Source organism: Saimiri boliviensis, chromosome 10 (genome assembly GCF_048565385.1).
Source record: "Saimiri boliviensis isolate mSaiBol1 chromosome 10, mSaiBol1.pri, whole genome shotgun sequence".
NCBI classification, from domain to species: Eukaryota; Metazoa; Chordata; class Mammalia; order Primates; family Cebidae; genus Saimiri; species Saimiri boliviensis.
Genome location: NC_133458.1, coordinates 6716227 through 6733146, shown reverse-complemented (window position 1 = coordinate 6733146; position 16920 = coordinate 6716227). Strand labels below are relative to the sequence as shown.

General features: G+C 41.1%; 1 protein-coding gene and 1 long non-coding RNA gene across 20 annotated transcripts in view; both read right to left on the bottom strand.

Annotated features, from left to right (window-relative positions):
- The window catches only part of KMT2C (lysine methyltransferase 2C), a 310436-nt gene that overhangs the window by 255141 nt on the left and 38375 nt on the right, over nucleotides 1-16920 (bottom strand). The window lies entirely within an intron of this gene.
- On the bottom strand, nucleotides 1241-16920 carry LOC141580001 (uncharacterized). Its single transcript, XR_012511986.1, has 2 exons — nucleotides 13742-16920; nucleotides 1241-11366 (listed from the first exon to the last, which is right to left on the bottom strand). It is a non-coding gene; the product is annotated as an uncharacterized LOC141580001 (long non-coding RNA).

Genomic DNA, 16920 nt, shown 5'->3' with positions numbered 1-16920 from the left:
GCTCAAGCCTGTAATCCCAGCACTTTGGGAAGCCGAGGCAGGTGGATCACGAGGTCGAGAGATCGAGACCAACCTGGTCAACATGGTGAAACCCTGTCTCTACTAAAAATACAAAAAATTAGCTGGGCATGGTGGTGCGTGCCTGTAGTCCCAGCTACTCAGGAGGCTGAGGCAGGAGAATTGCCTGAACCCAGGAGGCGGAGGTTGCGGTGAGCCGAGATCATGCCATTGCACTCCAGCCTGGGTAACAAGAGCGAAACTCCGTCTCAAAAAAAAAAAAGAAACTTAATAACAATATGTAAGCCTTATTCAAATACATTAAAAAACTGAGATGTGTTTATGTGAACATAGAATATTTGATGATATTGTGAATTTAACTGTCAATTTATTTTTAAGTATGAGGGTAGTATTAGGTTTTTCTTAAGGCTTTACTTTTTAGAACTACATTCTCTAATATTTATAAATGAAATTATATTATGCCTGAGGCCAGGTGCGGAGGCTCATGCCTGTAATTCCAGCACTTTGGGAGGCAAGGCAGGCAGATCACCTGAGATCAGGGGTTCAAGACTAGCCTGCTCAACATGGTAAAAACCCAACTCCACTAAAAATACAAAAATTAGCCTGGTATGGTGGCACTCACCTATAATTCCACCTACTTGGGAGGCTGAGGCAGGAGAATTGCTTGAACCTGAGAGGCAGGGGCTGCGGTGAGCTGAGATCTCACCACTGCACTCTAGCCTGGGTGACAGAATAACACTCCATTTCAAAAAAAAGAAAGAAAGAAAAGAAAAGAGGCTGGGCAAGAGGTGGCTCTTGCCTGTAATCCCAGCACTTTGGGAAGCCGAGGCAGGCAGATCACAAGGTCAGGAGATCAAGACCATCCTGACCAAACATGGTGAAACCCTGTCTCTCCTAAAAACACAAAAATTAGCCAGGCATAGTGGCATGCACCTGTAATCCCAGCTACTCAGGAGGCTGAGGCAGGCAGAAAAACTGCTTGAACTCAGGAGGCGGAGGTTGCAGTGAGCCAAGATTGAACCATTGCACTACAGCCTGGGCAACAGAGCAAGACTCTGTCTCAAAAAAAAAAGGAAAGAAAAAGAAATTATATTATGACTGAAATTTGTTTCAAACTAACACAATTGGGTAAGAATATAAATGAAACAAAATTTGACATGTGTTAGTACAACTGTTTTAGCAATATGATGGCACTTAAGTTCATTGTATTAGTCTTTACACATTTGTATATGTACAAATTTTCTGTAATGGTTTTTTTTTTTTTTTTTTTTTTTTTTTTTTTTAAAAAGACAAAGTCCCACTCTGTCGCCCAGGCTGGAATGCAGTGGTGTAATCTTGGCTCACTGCAACCTCCACCTCTCACATTCCAGGGATCCTCGTGCCTCAGCCTCCCTGCATGCACTTCCATGCCCAGCTAATTTCTGTATGTTTTGTAGAGGCAAGGTTTCGCCATATTGGCCAGGCTGGTCTCAAACTCCTGACCTCAAGTAATCTGCTTGCCTTGGCCTCCCAAATTGCTGGGATCAAGGCGTGAGCCACCGTACATGGTCTAGATGTTTTTTGTTTTTCTTAAAAAACAGTGAAAAGGGAAAAGGAGTGACTACTAAGACTACCAAATGCTGGGGGGGCAAGTGGAAGAAAGGAAAAAAGACTACAGATGGAGGTGGCAACAATGTGAAAGAAATTATTTTAGCACAAAACAAAAGACCTGTGCTGAAGAAAAGGCATCACCAGGACAAAGATTTATGATACAAGAGAATGCAAGGAATACAGTGAAGATGTCTTCATGCAGTACTTTCAATAGTGTTAAAAGCACAGACCCAGCTGGGTACGGTGGCTCACACCCGTAATCCCAGCACTTTAGGAGGCCAAGGTGGGCGGATCACTTAAGGTTAGGAGTTCCAGATCAGCCTGGGCAACATGGTGAAACCCCATCTCTACCAAAAATACAAAAATCAGCTGGGCATGGGGGCACATGCCTGTATTCCCAGCTACTTGGGAGGATGAGGCAGGAGAATCACTTGAACCCAGGAAGCAGTAGTTGCAGTGAGCTGAGACCACACCACTACACTCCAGCCTGGGCAACAGTGAGACTCCATCTCAAAATTTTTTTAATAAAAATAAATAAAAGCACAGACCCTGCAGCAAAGACTGCCTGGGTTCAAATCCTGTCTCCATTACTCACTCTGAGCCTTAGTTTCCTCAGCTGTTAAAAAAGAAAAAAAAGGACAATAATAGTCTTTACTTCTCTCTCGTTGGAGAGTCTTTACTTAATTCTTTTGTAAGAATTAAATGAGTTAAGATGGTTGCAACATACAGTTCTCCCACATCAGTACTTTATATTAGTTTTCATCATGATCCCCCTTTCCACTTTACAGAAAGAAACACAAACTGGAGAGGTGAAAAGTGACTTGCTTAATGACTTGAAAACCATCTTCCAGGAGCGGTGCTTACCACTGGTGGCAAAAACTGGCTTGACAATTCACCGAAGTGTTTCCTTTTCCTCCTGGCATATGGCTAAACTATATTTCCCAACTTCCCTTTCACCTGACTGTTCTGGAAAATGAACTGTGGGCAAAAGCAAAAGAAGCCTCTTTTCTACTCCCAGACCCTGCCCCCAAACCTCCCATGCAATCCCTGAACCACTTCTCACCCCCATTGCCAGGTGGAAATCAATGTCTCGACCAAGAGAGAAAAGAGTAGCCTGAGTCCCAGTATGACTTAACTGTTACTGTGTTACACTCTTGAAATTTTGGCCTTCATAACATCAATAAGACAGTATTTTTTATTAACTCATCCCAACAATCATTATTCCTATTCAATAGTTGAGGAAACTGAAGTATAAAGAAATTTGGGTCAATTATTAAATGGTAGATCCAGAACTTAAACCAGCACTGGCTTAATACAGAGCTCAGGATCTTAAGTGACTTCCAAGATCCTAAGACCAATAAGCACATCAAGATTTCTAACTTAGAGTAGACACATTTTATATAGAATTTTGTTAAGTATTCTTTAAAATATCACTTTAATATGCCACAAGAATAACCACAGAATAGTATTACTTTGAAGTAGAAATAAGTAGGACCCCAAAATATTAAGTGGGGTTTTACAATCAACAAGACACATCAGACTAAGATAGCTTTAAAACACTATGTACGTTAAAGAGATCATACTTCAGAGAGGGAGCAGGGGACAAAAGAAGAAGAAGAAGAAGAAGAAAAGAGACTGTACTTCCTTACCCTAATAAAGAACCATGCAGTACAAGTTTTAGCTTTTTAACTAAATATTAAAATTATTTAAAATATTAAATATACAACTTCCATTTGGTTTTACCTGAGCCATTCCATTATACTGACAATTATATAATGTGATTTTAGTTATATAATATATGTAGTTATCGGTAATTTTTCAAAAACAGAATGAAAAAATAACTTTATTTCAATCATTACTGAGCTGCACCTACATTAATCATGATATACCTATGAAAGGATGTATAACATATACTAGTAAGCCAAAAAAAAAAGTAAGTTACAAAATAGTATTTATAGTATAATTCCATTGTTTTCAAAAACATATATGTCTATGTCTATGTTTTTTTCTATGTACATACATGTCTTATCTACAAACCAGAAACATCTGGGAAAATATCCAAAAAAGTTTCCAGTGATTACCTTTGTGGAGTAAAACTGAACTTGTGATGTATACCTTGTGTTTGAATTTGAATTTATGAAGAGCACATACACCTTTAGAATAAAAAATACTTGAGCTGGGAGCAGTGGCTGACACCTGTAATCCCAGCACTTTGGGGGACTGAGGTGAGAGCACAACCTCAGGTCAGGAGTTCGAGACCAGATTGGCCAACATGGCAAAACCCCATCTCTCTACTAAAAATACAAAAATTAGCCAGATGTGGTGTCGCACACCTGTAATCCCAGCTTCTCAGCTGAGGCAGGAGAATCCTTGAACCTGGGAGGCAGAGGTTGCAATGAGCTGGGATTACACCATCGCACTCTACCTTGGTAGAGATTTCGTCTAAAAAAAATAAAAAATACTTTAAAATAAAACTTTATTTATCATTTACAGTAACGTAAAGTGATCCAACTCTAAAATTCCCACATAATCATGTTATATAGTAAAGCTTTCTAGGTTGGGGTAACCCTTTATAATGAATATACATGTAATTTCATCAATTTCATTTATATATGGGTATACATTTATACATCTACCTACAAGTAAGTCTATTTAAATACACATATCCATAACTGCTTTTTAAAAAAAAAAAAAAAAAAAAAAAAAAGTATGTTCTGGCCAGGCACAGTGGCTCACGCCTGTAATCCCAGCACTTTGGGAGGCCAAGGTGGGCTGATCACCTGAGGTCAGGAGTTCAAGACCAGCCTGGCTAGCATGGTGAAACCCCATCTCTACTAAAAATACAAAAATTAGCCAGGCATGGTAGTGTGCGCCTGTAATCCCAGCTACTCAGGAGGCTGAGGCAAGAGAATCCCTCGAGCCCAGGAGTCAGAGGTTACAGTAAGCCGAGATCATGCCACTGCACTCCAGCCTGGGCAACAGAGTAAGACTCTGTCTCAAAAAAATATATATATATATATGTATATATATATATGTTCTAATCAGGAGATTTTGGTAACTTTTTCAAGCACATACTTTTTGTGAAACTGAGTTCTAACCTGAATAATACCTGGGATTGAATGGGGAAGAAACACAATCTATTAACATTTTAAAACAGTTCTCATTTTAGGCTCAAATTTTATGTTTTGGGAACTATTTAGACTTTTCTCTTTTCTTTGAGATGGAGTTTCACTCTTGTTGCCCAGGCTGGAGTGCAATGGCCCAATCTCGGCTCACCACAACCTGTGCCTCCCAGGTTCAAGTACCTGGCCTTTTTTTTTTTTTTTTTTTTTTTTTTCTTTTAAAGAAGCAGGGTCACACTCTGTGATCTAGGCTGGAAGTGCAGTGACACTCGCCTCACTGCAGTCTCAAACTCCTGGGCTAAAGTGATCCTCCCATCTGGGCCTCCCAAAGTGCTAGGATTACAGGTGTGAGCCACCACACCCTGCCCAGACAGATATTTCGGTATCTGATATCACTCCCTTCTTTCGTACTTCAATGGTTACATACTCCAAGGTCTCAAGGAGAGAAATACAAACTTCTTAACAGAGCATAAAAGACCTTTTATAATGAAATGTATGCCAACTATTCAGCTTCATCTGTTGTCACTACACTACCTGCTATACTTTATCATATTTAGCCATTTATCATCCCCTTCAAAATTCTTTGTCTTTTTATATGCTACTCCGCCTCTACCTAAAATATATCTGGACAGTCCTTACGAGCTTTAAGTGTCACCTCTTCCAGGAAAGCTTTATCTAAGCCTCAGGGAACAATGGCTCATCCTCCTTTTCAGTACCAAGAAGTGTGTACATATCTCCATTTCTATATCCACACCTGCCTTCTCACCTCACTTTAGGATTTAAGGGCAGAGATGTCATCTTATTATTCTGAATATTTCTAACGCCTAGCAGAGTACATGACATAGTAGTGATCAATAAATACTAAATGAATAAATCCAATTCACAGATTGACACACAATACAAAAACACTTTAGTGCATCAAGGATTTAAGATAAATACTACGCTAGTCATCTTTATATTGCAAAGGCTTTAACATACTGGTATTTACACAGACATACACATTCACATGTAAATATATCATGATGTTTGGTTCCATGTAAGTTTATTTCCCCAACCTGGTACAATCCTACAATAATTCCTTGCTGCTGTGTGTACTGTCTACAAGTCCAAAGAAACTGTTACTAACCATACAAATTCATATACCCACAGATACACGGACAGTAAATTTTTCTGAAAATACATAAATAAAACAGTGATTATAAGGTTAAGGTGGTATTATGGACTAAATTGTGTCCCTCCAAGAGTCATGTGTTAAAGCCTGAGCCCCAAGTAACTCAGAATGTGACCTTATTTGGAGACAGGGCTTTTAAAGAGGTATTAAAGTTAAAATGGAGTGGTTTGGGTAGACCTGAATCCAACATGACTGGTGTCCTATAGAGATTAGGTTGGGCCTGTAATCTCAACACTTTGGGAGTCCAAGGCAGCAGGATTGCTTGAACCCAGGAGTTTGAAATCAGCCTGGGCAACACAGTGAGACCCTGTCTCTATTTTAAAAAGAAAAAGAGAGTAGAACCCAGATGATACACAAGGAAGGCCATGTGAAGATACAGTGAGAGAAGCTATCTGCAAGCCAAGGAGGAAGGCCTCAGGGAAACTAAACCTCCAGGCAACTTGATCTTGGAATTCCAGCCTCCAGAATTGAGAAATGTAATCTCTTTTAATTTTAAAAAATTAAGAGTGACACTGGCTGGGCACACTGGCCTCTAATTGTAGAATTTTGGGAGGCAGAGGTAGGCAGATAATGAGGTCAGGAGATGGGAGACCATCCTGGCTAACACGGTGAAACCTCATCTCTACTAAAAATACAAAAAATTAGCCGGGCATAATGTCAGGCACCTGTAATCCCAGCTACTCAGGAGGTGAGGCAGGAGAATCGCCTGAACCCGGGAGATAGAGGTTGCAGTGAGCTAAGATTATGCCACTGTACTCCAGAGCCTGGGTGACAGAGCAAGACTCCATCTCAAAAAAGAAAAAAAAAAAAAAAAAGAGTGACATTTATGTCACTCTGTTTGTGGTATTTTGTTATGGCAGCTCTAACAAACTAAGAGGAGAGGCTTCTAGTTTATACTATTTAAATATTCTATTTTCTTTCCTTTTCTTTTCTTTTCTTTATGAAGCAGGGTTTCACTCTGTAACCCCTGCTGGAGTGTAGTGGCACAATCACAGCTCACTGCAGCCTCAAACTCGGCCTCAAGCAATCCTCCCAAATGGCTGGGACTACAGGCATGCATCATCACACCTGCTAATTTTTATTTTCTGTATAGATGGAGTCTCACTATGTTACTAAAGCTGGCCTTGAACTCTTAGGCTCAAGTGATCCTTCGGCTGTGTACTCCCAAAGTGCTGGGATTACAGGTTAAGTCACCACACTCAGCCTACATGAACTTTTTTTAAACTAACAGGGGTTATGTGAACAGTAGAATTATGGTCCTCATTATACTGGTCGTACTTAAAACCTCTCCCCCCAGAAAAAAGGTAAAAACATGCAGCATAAAAAGGAATGAAATGTCCTTCACAGCAACATGCATGGATGGAGCTGAAGGCTACAAATACCATGTGGTCTCACTTGTAAGTGGGAGCTAAACAATGAGTACGCTGGCCGGGTGCGGTGGCTCACACCTGTAATCCCAGCACTTTGAGAGGCCAAGGTGGGGGCATCACCTGAGGTCAGGAGTTCGAGACCAGTTGGGCTCGAACATGGAAAAACCCTATCTCTACTAAAAATACAAAATTAGCTGGGCGTGGTGGCACATGCCTGTAATCCTAGCTACTCGGGAGGCTGAGACAAGAGAATTGCTTGAACCCGAGAGACAGGGGTTGTGTTGAGAATGCAGAAGAGGGGGCACACAGGCTGAAAACTACCTATTGAGTACTAAGGCCACTAGCTGTATGATGGGTGCACTAGAAGGCCAAACCTCAGCATTACATAATGCAGCCATGTAACAAATCTGCACATGTATCCCCTGAATCTAAAATAAAATTTTTTAAAAAACAAAATGGTAAAGAAAAAAATAAAATGTATTAAATGACATAACTGAATATTCTAGACATCCGTCTACCATACTTTTTCCAAGAAAAGCCACATTTTACCTTACTATAAATTTTTACCAGTTCCACAATGGAACTGGAAAGTAGAAACTGAAGAACACTTAGTTAAACATTTCCTTGCGGATTAAAGAAGTAATAGCCGGAGGCTCATGCCCATAATCCCAGCACTTTGGGAGGCCAAGCCAGGCGGATCATGAGGTCAGGAGTTCGAGACCAGCCTGACCAACATGGTGAAACTTCACTGCTACCAAAAATAGAAAAATTAGCCAGGTGTGGTGGCAGGTGCCTGTAATCCCAAATACTCAGAAGGCTGAGGCAGAAAATTGCTTGAACCCAGGGGGGTGGAGGCTGCAGTGAGCTGAAATCACACCACTGCACTCCAGCCTGGGCGACAGAGCGAGACTGTCTTTTAAAAAAAAAAAAAACCTTAGAATCTCCTGTTCTAACAATCTGTTTCATGTATGTTTTGAATGTTTTTCCTGTCTTTCGTTTTCATTGTTTTTTTTTTTCTTTTGGAGACCAAGTCTCACTCTGTCACCAAGGCTGAAGTGTACTGGTGCCTATAACCTCCGCCTCCTGGGTTCAAGCCATTTTCCTGTCTCAGCTTCTCGAGTAGCTAAGATTACAGGTGTCTGGCACCATACCTAGCTAATTTTTCTATTTTTAGTAGGGACGAGGGTTTCACCATGTTGGACACACTGGTCTCGAACTCTTAACCTCCGGTAATTTGCCCACTCGGCCTTCCAAAGCACCGGAATCACAGGCACGAGCCACTGTGCACTCAGCCTTCTTTGTTTTGTGTTTTTGTTTCTTCAGAGTGTCTCACTCTGGCACACAGGCTGGAGTGCAGTGGTACCATCTCAGCTCACTGCAACCTCTGCCTCCCAGGTTCAAGCAATTCTCCTGCCTCAACTTCCTGAGTAGCTGGGATTACAGGCACATATCACCACGTCCAGCTTATTTTTGTATTTTTAGTAGATACAGGGTTTCAGTGTATTTGCCAGGCTGGTCTCAAAACTCCTAACCTTAGTTGATCCACCCACCTCAGCCTAGCAAAGTGCTGGGATTACAGGCATGAGCCACCTCGGCCTGCCTTGTTTTTTCTGTCTGTGTAATTAGACTTTAAAGCCCCTCAGAAGAGCTGGAGTATAAATGAAAACACAAAGAGCTTGAATCTGAGATCTGAGATAAAAATTCTGGCTTTATCATATATGTACATAAATTTAAATGTTGCATTCCTCACCAGTAAAAGAGTCTTTAAGTGACATAAAGTAGTCCTGCGCCTATCCACAGGGAATACATTTCAACCTCATACCCCACCCCTGCTTCGCTCCAACAGATGCCTGAAACTACGGATGCTACAAACTCCTATATATACTAATGTTTTATATTTTTCTTTGCCTACAATGAATTCCCTCTCCTGGCAATGCCTTATAAGTTACCATGCAAAAAAAATGTAAATGAATCTCATCTATCTGTTCTCCCCTACCCCCCACAAACCGTATCTACCTCCCACAGGACTAAGAATTGGAAAGGTCTTAGTACACCTACCACCTAACTATAGAAATGATCCAGACTATATACCACTACTTTATTCTTCAATAAAGTTCTTCAAACTAAAATAAGTAGTTTGATAATATGCAGCAAAAATAGAGCTTTTTAAATATATCCTCTATGCTATTTCACAGCCACTTCACAATGACCCTCCTTCCCCATTTATAACTCACCTAATTAGTTATTAGTAACCAACTCTTTTTGTTGTTGTTGTTGTTGTTGTTGTTGAGATGGAGTTTCGCTCTTGTTACCCAGGCTGGAGTGCAATGGCACGATCTCAGCTCACCGCAACCTGAGCCTCCTGGGTTCAGGCAATTCTGTCTCAGCCTCCTGACTAGCTGGGATTACAGGCACGCACCACCATGCCCAGCTAATTTTTTTGTATTTTTAGTAGAGACGGAGTTTCAACTTGTTGACCAGGATGGTCTCGATCTCTTGACCTCGTGATCCACCCGCCTCGGCCTCCCAAAGTGCTGGGATTACAGGCGTGAGCCACCGCGCCCGGCCTATTAGTAACCAACTCTTAGTCAAAAGTAAAAATGGGGTCGGGTGCGGTGGCTCACGTCTATAATCCTAGCACTTTGGGAGGCCAAGGTGGGTGGATCACCTGAGATCAGGAGTTCAAGACCAGCCTGGCCATCACGGTGAAACCCCATCTTAAAAAATAATAACAAATAAAGTAAAAATGAAGGGCTATGGAACTGTTCTCATTTCCCTTTAAGTGTCTTAGAGGCACTTAGCATTCCACACGCATTATCTTATTTAAAGTGCAGTGTTTAATGAAGTTGCCTAAAGTAACATCAGAATTTAGCACAATTTCATTGTATTTTGTGTGAATGTCTTCCCCGGCACAAGAAGAACAGAGCTGTATAATGAAGTGGTCTGGGTCACACAGCTAACTAAGTAATGGAATTAAGGCTCAAAAACTCTTCAGTATCTGAAGCTCACACTCAAAACCTCCATGAAACACTGCTTCAAATCATTGAAAATGAAGAATGAACAATATAAATAGAATAAAATGAAAATCCCTTGTTATATCATAAGCCAGTTTATCAGCTTTTTTTGGTGAAGGAAAGAAGGGCAACATCATGAAATCTTGTCTCTACTAAAATTTTAATCATTAGCTGGTGTGGTGGTAAGCACCTGTAGTCCCAGTTACTCCAGAGGCTGTGTAGTGGAAGGATCGCTTGAGCTAAGGAGGTTGAGGCTGCAAGGAGCCATGATTGTGCCACTACACTCCAGCCTAGGTGACAGAGTGAGAACCTACCTCAAAAATAAATAAACTAAAATAAAAATAAAAATTGCCTCCAGCAAAATAGTACATATAGAAGCAGGCATGAGGCGTTTTGCTTTTTCCCCCCACCCCAATGCTGCCCCTGTAACTCACACATGATAGTTTTATAAAGATAACTATCTGGCATTCAGGTTAAAATGACAACTATACCCAGAATAGAAACAACTACAAATTATGCATTGGACTCTGCAATCACCAGCCCCCACTTATAAATTTGAATGGAGATTCATTTTATTTCAAAATTAGAAAACTGATCTCAGAGTTTAAAACCTCACTTAGAACTTCAAAATACTTAGAATCTAGAATTATATAAATACTTTTCTTAGCATGCAAAAATAATTAACAAATCATTTAAAAAGGATGACCAACTTAACAGAAAAATGGGCAATGACAAATAGACGTCACTACTAGTTACCTAACCAATAGCCACTCCCCCTCACAACCTGTTCCTTACAGAGTGCACCTCCATTAAAAATGGGTGAAAGGAACATCCTTGCTCTCACACTCTCATTTGTATCTGGGACATGGATGGATACCAATCACAGCTGATGGAATTTAAGTAAAACTCCGTTGGCCGGGCACAGTGGCTAAGGCCTGTAATCCCAGCACTTTGGGACGCTTGATTCGGGTGGATCACCTGAGGTCAGTAGATGGAGACTAGCCTGACTAACACAGAGAAACTCCATCTCTACTACACAAAATTAGCCAGGTGTGGTGGCACATGCTTGTAATCCCCGCTACTCAGGAGGCTGAGGCAGGAGAATTGCTTGAACCCAGGAGGCAGAGGTTGCAGTGAGCTGAGATCATGTCATTGTACTCCAGCCTGGGCAACATGACGTGAAACTCTGTCTCAAAAAAAAAAAGAAAAGAAGGCCGGGCACAGTGGCTCAAGCCTGTAATCCCAGCACTTTGGGGGGCCGAGGCGGGTGGATCACGAGGTCGAGAGATCGAGACCATCCTGGTCAACATGGTGAAACCCCATCTCTACTAAAAATACAAAAAAGTACCTGGGCATGGTGGCACGTGCCTGTAATCCCAGCTACTCAGGAGGCTGAGGCAGGAGAATCACCTTAACCCAGGAGGCGGAGGTTGCCGTGAGCCAAGATCATGCCATTGCACTCCAGCCTGGGTAACAAGAGTGAAACTCCGTCTCAAAAAAAAAAAAAAAAGAAAACAAAACAAAAGAAAAAAGAAAAAAATCTGCTAAAGCCTTCCAGGAAAGGTTTTTAATTCCAAATAAAATTAGATGTGTATGAATAAATATACTTCATTCTTACTGGCTGTGGTCACTGGACCTGATGTGAACTATGAATCCTCTTTTCCTCACATCCCTCAAGAAATCTTTTAGGCTCTGCCTCAACATATGCAAAATTACTTCAACATTTCTCTGATGCCTATCATGCCTCAAATCATCTGTCACCCTGCTCCTTTCAATATTATCTTAACTAACACGCCTGTTTCTACCTTGATCTCCTTCATTCTAGTCTCAACACAGCAGCCAGCATGAGAGTTTTAAGAGTCTTAGAAAAGGCCACTCCCCCACTCAATAGCCCGCAAAGGAATCTCATCTAATCCACAGCAAAAGTCAAAAGATCTCACAATGGTCTACAAGGCTCTGCACAATGTGACTCCCTGCTACTTCTTTTATGATGTTTTCTCTGTAACAGAGTTCCTGCCACACTGGCCCTTTCAGTTCTATGAAGATGCCAAGCACATCCCTGCCTCGGGACTTCTGCACTCACTGTTCCCTGCACCAGCAATGCTCTTTCCCAAATATCTGCCCTTTGCATTCTTACTTCCTTTAAGATTCTATTCAAACATCAGCTCACTGAAGCCTTCTCTGATGGTCTCACTTAAAATAATCCAACACAGCCCTTCCCATCCCTTCCATGGCTTCATTTTTTTCCATAAAACTTTACATCTGTGACAACTTATAAATTCTACCTATTTGTTGTTGTTGTTGTTTGAGACAGAGTCTTACTCTTTCGCCCAGGCTGGAATGCAGTGGCACAATCTCGGCTCACTGCAGCCTCCACCTCCTGGGTTCAAGCAATTTTCCTGCCTCAGCCTCCCAAGTAGCTGGGATTACAGGTGCATGCCACCACACCGGGCTAATTTTTGTATTTTTAGCAGAGACAAGGGTTTCACCATGTTGGCCAGGCTGGTCTCAAACTCCTGACCTCATGATCCACTCACCTTGGCTTCCCAAAGTGCTGGGATTACAGGGGTGAGCCACCGCACCCAGCCAATTGTACCTATTTCTTCGACTAACTTCTCCCTTATCCCCACTAAAATATAAGCTCCATGAAGGAAGGCAATGAACTTTGTTTTGCTCACTGCTATATTTTCCATGCTTATAAAATATTGCCCAGTATATTTTAGGTGCTACATAATTATTTAAGTGAATTAATTTAGCAACCATCAACATGGAGCTGAATATAAAAGAGCAGGAAAATGGAAACCATCTAGGTCCATGACAATTTAATTGAGCCACTGAATTACACCTGGACTTCTGGTCATGTGAGGTAGATTTTATTTATGGTTTAAGCCATTTTTAATTAAAATTTTAGCTATTGGAAACTGCAAAGTACCTGATACACAGTATTGGTAGGCAGTGTGCAAAAAAAAAAAAATACAAATATAGTCAATTTAACTCAATCATAAGGCATGCAAATCAAAAGAACCATGAAATAATGTCACTCAGTAAGAAATAAAAGTTTGGTACATGTAGAATCCCACTTAATATGATTCACTGAAACATTAGTAGCATTAAAAAATTTTTAATGGTTGTTTGTTGACACAGAGTCTTGCTCTGTCACACTGGCTGGAGTGCAGTGGCACAATCATGGCTCACTGCAATCTCAATCTCTTGGGCTCAAGTAATCCTCCTATCTTACCTCCTGAGTAGCTGGGAATAACAGGCACATAGCAACACACCTGGCTTTTTTTTTTTTTTGGGTAGAGACAGTGTCTCACAACTGCCTAACCACTTTTTAAGGGTTTTTTTTGGAGACCGAGTCCTGCTCTGTTGCCCAGGTGCAATCTCGGCTCACTGCAACCTCCGCCTCCTGGGTTCAAGCGATTCTCCTACCTCAGCCTCCCGAATAGCTATAACTACAGGAGTCTACTACCACAACCGGCTAATTTTTATACTTTTAGTAGAGACAGGGTTTCACCACGTTAGCCAGAATGGTCTCAAACTCCTGAGCTCAAGTGATCTGCTTGCCTCAGCCTCCCAAAGTGCTAGGATTACAGGCAAGAGCCACCATGCCTGGCCCCACTTTGTAAGTTTCATACCTAAATATTACTACATATAACTCAGTAAGAGTGTGATATCCTATCACCTGTATTTTTCCCCACGCTTTGAGTGCTAGATAGGACTGCCCACTCTTAGCCAATTATGTAAAAACAACAGTTGACCTTGGTAAAGTGCTGCTTCTTGTGCTGGCCACTTTTACATGTATAACTTATTACCCAAAACAATCCGACAACCTACAAAACCTTGTTTTCCCATTTTAAAGCTCTGAAAATTGAGCTACAAAAATAAATCAATGATCAGCCCCAAATCAAATACATACGAAGTGTAAGGCTAGAATTTTAATACAAGCAATTCTGACAATCAAAATCCAAAGACACTACAAACACTACCACTCATAAGCAGAGTGTTTTTCCAAACTCAATGTGCCTTTTCCGACCATCTACACTGCGTTTGCGTTCTGACCCACACCAACAAAAGGTATTCAAATAACAGTGCCAAACTTCCCAGAAAGATATGTTTACAGAAGAAGAAAAAAAGATAAATGAAGACAAAGATTGGTGCAAGTCCTGTGTCTCACTTCGAGAGATCAAGATAGTAATAATTACTTTTTAGGTTGTTGTGAGGATTAAATAAATTAATATAGTACATGTAAAGCACTTAGGATAGTACTTGGCATATATTAAACCAATTAATAGTTTTTCTTTTCATTGTAATTATCGTAATTATTATGGAAGCCTTCATAAATACCACTAAGCCTAGAAGGACTGACCAACAGCTATAGGACTCGTAAACGGAAAAAACTATGGCCAGAGACATCTTATGACTTCAGGGATACCAAAAAGAAAAGGACAATTGCTGATTTTCATTCTGGAAACAGAGTGCCAAAGTGATACAGTAAAGAAAAAATGCTATTAGAACTCCCACTCCCACTTTCAGAAATGCAGGCCCTGCGAATGTTGTTAGTGAGGATGCCAGAAAAATGCATACTCTATTGTGGGAATCCAAGCCAACAACTCATTTTTGGAGGGCAACTAATGAATATCCACCAAAACTTAAAACATATGTACTGTCCTCTTCGATGAGAGAACTTTACATCTAGGAATTAATCTTCTAGAACATGTCCACATGTACAAATATGCAAGTCCTAGGATGTTCCTTACAAAGATAACAAAATTGGAAATCAACCAAATGACCATCAATAGGGGAATGATTTAACTAATTAGGGTGCCTTCAATCTAGTTTAAAACCTGTTTCTCCACTAAGATCAATCTCTAATCTAAGTAAATGACATTGCTGTCCACTCAGCTACTGAAGCCACAAATCTAGAAGACAATTTTAATTCTTCTTTCTCTCATATCCATCTCATCAAATCCTTTAGCAGATCTTATCGCTGTAACTTTCCAAACACTTTGTTTGTTTGTTCATTTGTTTTTTGTTTTGAGATGGAGTCTCACTCTGTTGCCCAGTCCAGCGTGCAGGGCATCTCAGCTCACTACAACCTCCACCTCCTAGGTACCCACAACTCTCCTGCCTCAGCCTCCCAAGCTTTGCAAATACTTCTGATTATCTTTCTTCTCTGCCATCACCCTACTCTAAACCACATCTGTCAAGATTACTTTCATAAACTTATGGGTGTCCTGGTTTATAATCTTCTGAGGGCTTTCTGCCCTGAGGATAAAATCCTAGCTGCTTCTTTTTTTTTTTTGAGACAGTTTTACTCTGTCACCTAGGTGGGAGTGCAGTGGTGTGATCTTAGCTCACTGCAACCTCTACCTCCTTGGTTCAGGTGATTCTTCTACCTCAGCCTCCCAATAGCTGAGACTACAGGTATGTGCCACACCGGTTTTTTTTTTTTTTTTTTTTTTTTTTTTTTTTTTTTTTAAGTAGAGATGGGGTTTCACCATCTTGGCCAGGCTGGTCTAGAACTCCTGACCTCGTAATCCACCCACCTCGGCCTCTCAAAGTGCTGGGATTACAGGATTGAGCCACCGCACCGGGGCTTTTTTTTTTTTCTTTTGAGATGTAGTTTCACTTTTGATGCCCAGGCTGTAGTGCAATGGTGCAATCTCGGCTCACTGCAACCTCCCCCTCCTGGGTTCCAGTGATTCTCCTGCCTCAGCCTCCGGAGTAGCTGGGATTATAGGCATGTGCCACCAGACCCAGCTAAGTTTGTATATTTAGTAGAGATGAGGTTTCTCCATGTTGGTCAGGCTGGTCTCAAACTCTTGACCTCAGGTGATCCACCTGTCTCAGTCTCCCAAAATGCTGAGATTACAGGCATGAGCCACTGCGCCTGGCCAAATCCCAGCGTCTTCCATGGTATCAAGGGCACTATCTGACTGGGCTCCTGCCTGCCTCTCAAATATGATCTCCGATGTTCCCCTCATTGGCACAGTAACACCAATCTTATTCGAGGAGATGGGAGGATCCCTTGAGTATAACACACTTGTTACGGCTTGGATATGTCCCCACCCAAATCTCATCTTGAATTATAGTCCCCACAATTCCCACATGTTGTGAGAGGGACTCAGTGGGAGATTAACTGAATCATAGGGGTGGTCTGCCCTATACTGTTCTCCTGGTAATGAATAAATCTCATGAAATCTGCTGGTTTTATAAGGGGAAACCCCTTTCACTTCGTTCTCATTCTCTCTGGCCTGCTGTCATGTAAGATGTGCCTTCTGCCATTAGTGTGAGGCCTCCCCAACCACATGGAACTTTGAGTTCATTAAACCTCTTTTTCTTTACACATTACCCAGCCTTGGGTGTGTCTTTATCAGCAGTGTACTAATACAACACTCATTCTTGTTTTGGAGTCTTCACAATAAATCCTGCTCTTCCTAAAATGCTTCCACATAATTCAAGTGTGTTTCAATGTCATCACTTCATAAAAACCTTCCTGACCACCTTAGCCACATGCATTATCATTTCTCATACCATTAATAGACACGCTTAGTATAGTACCACATTTTATTTTCTTCACAGCACTTCTCAGTTTTTGAAACTAATTACTAGAAATGCATTTATTTTGTGTC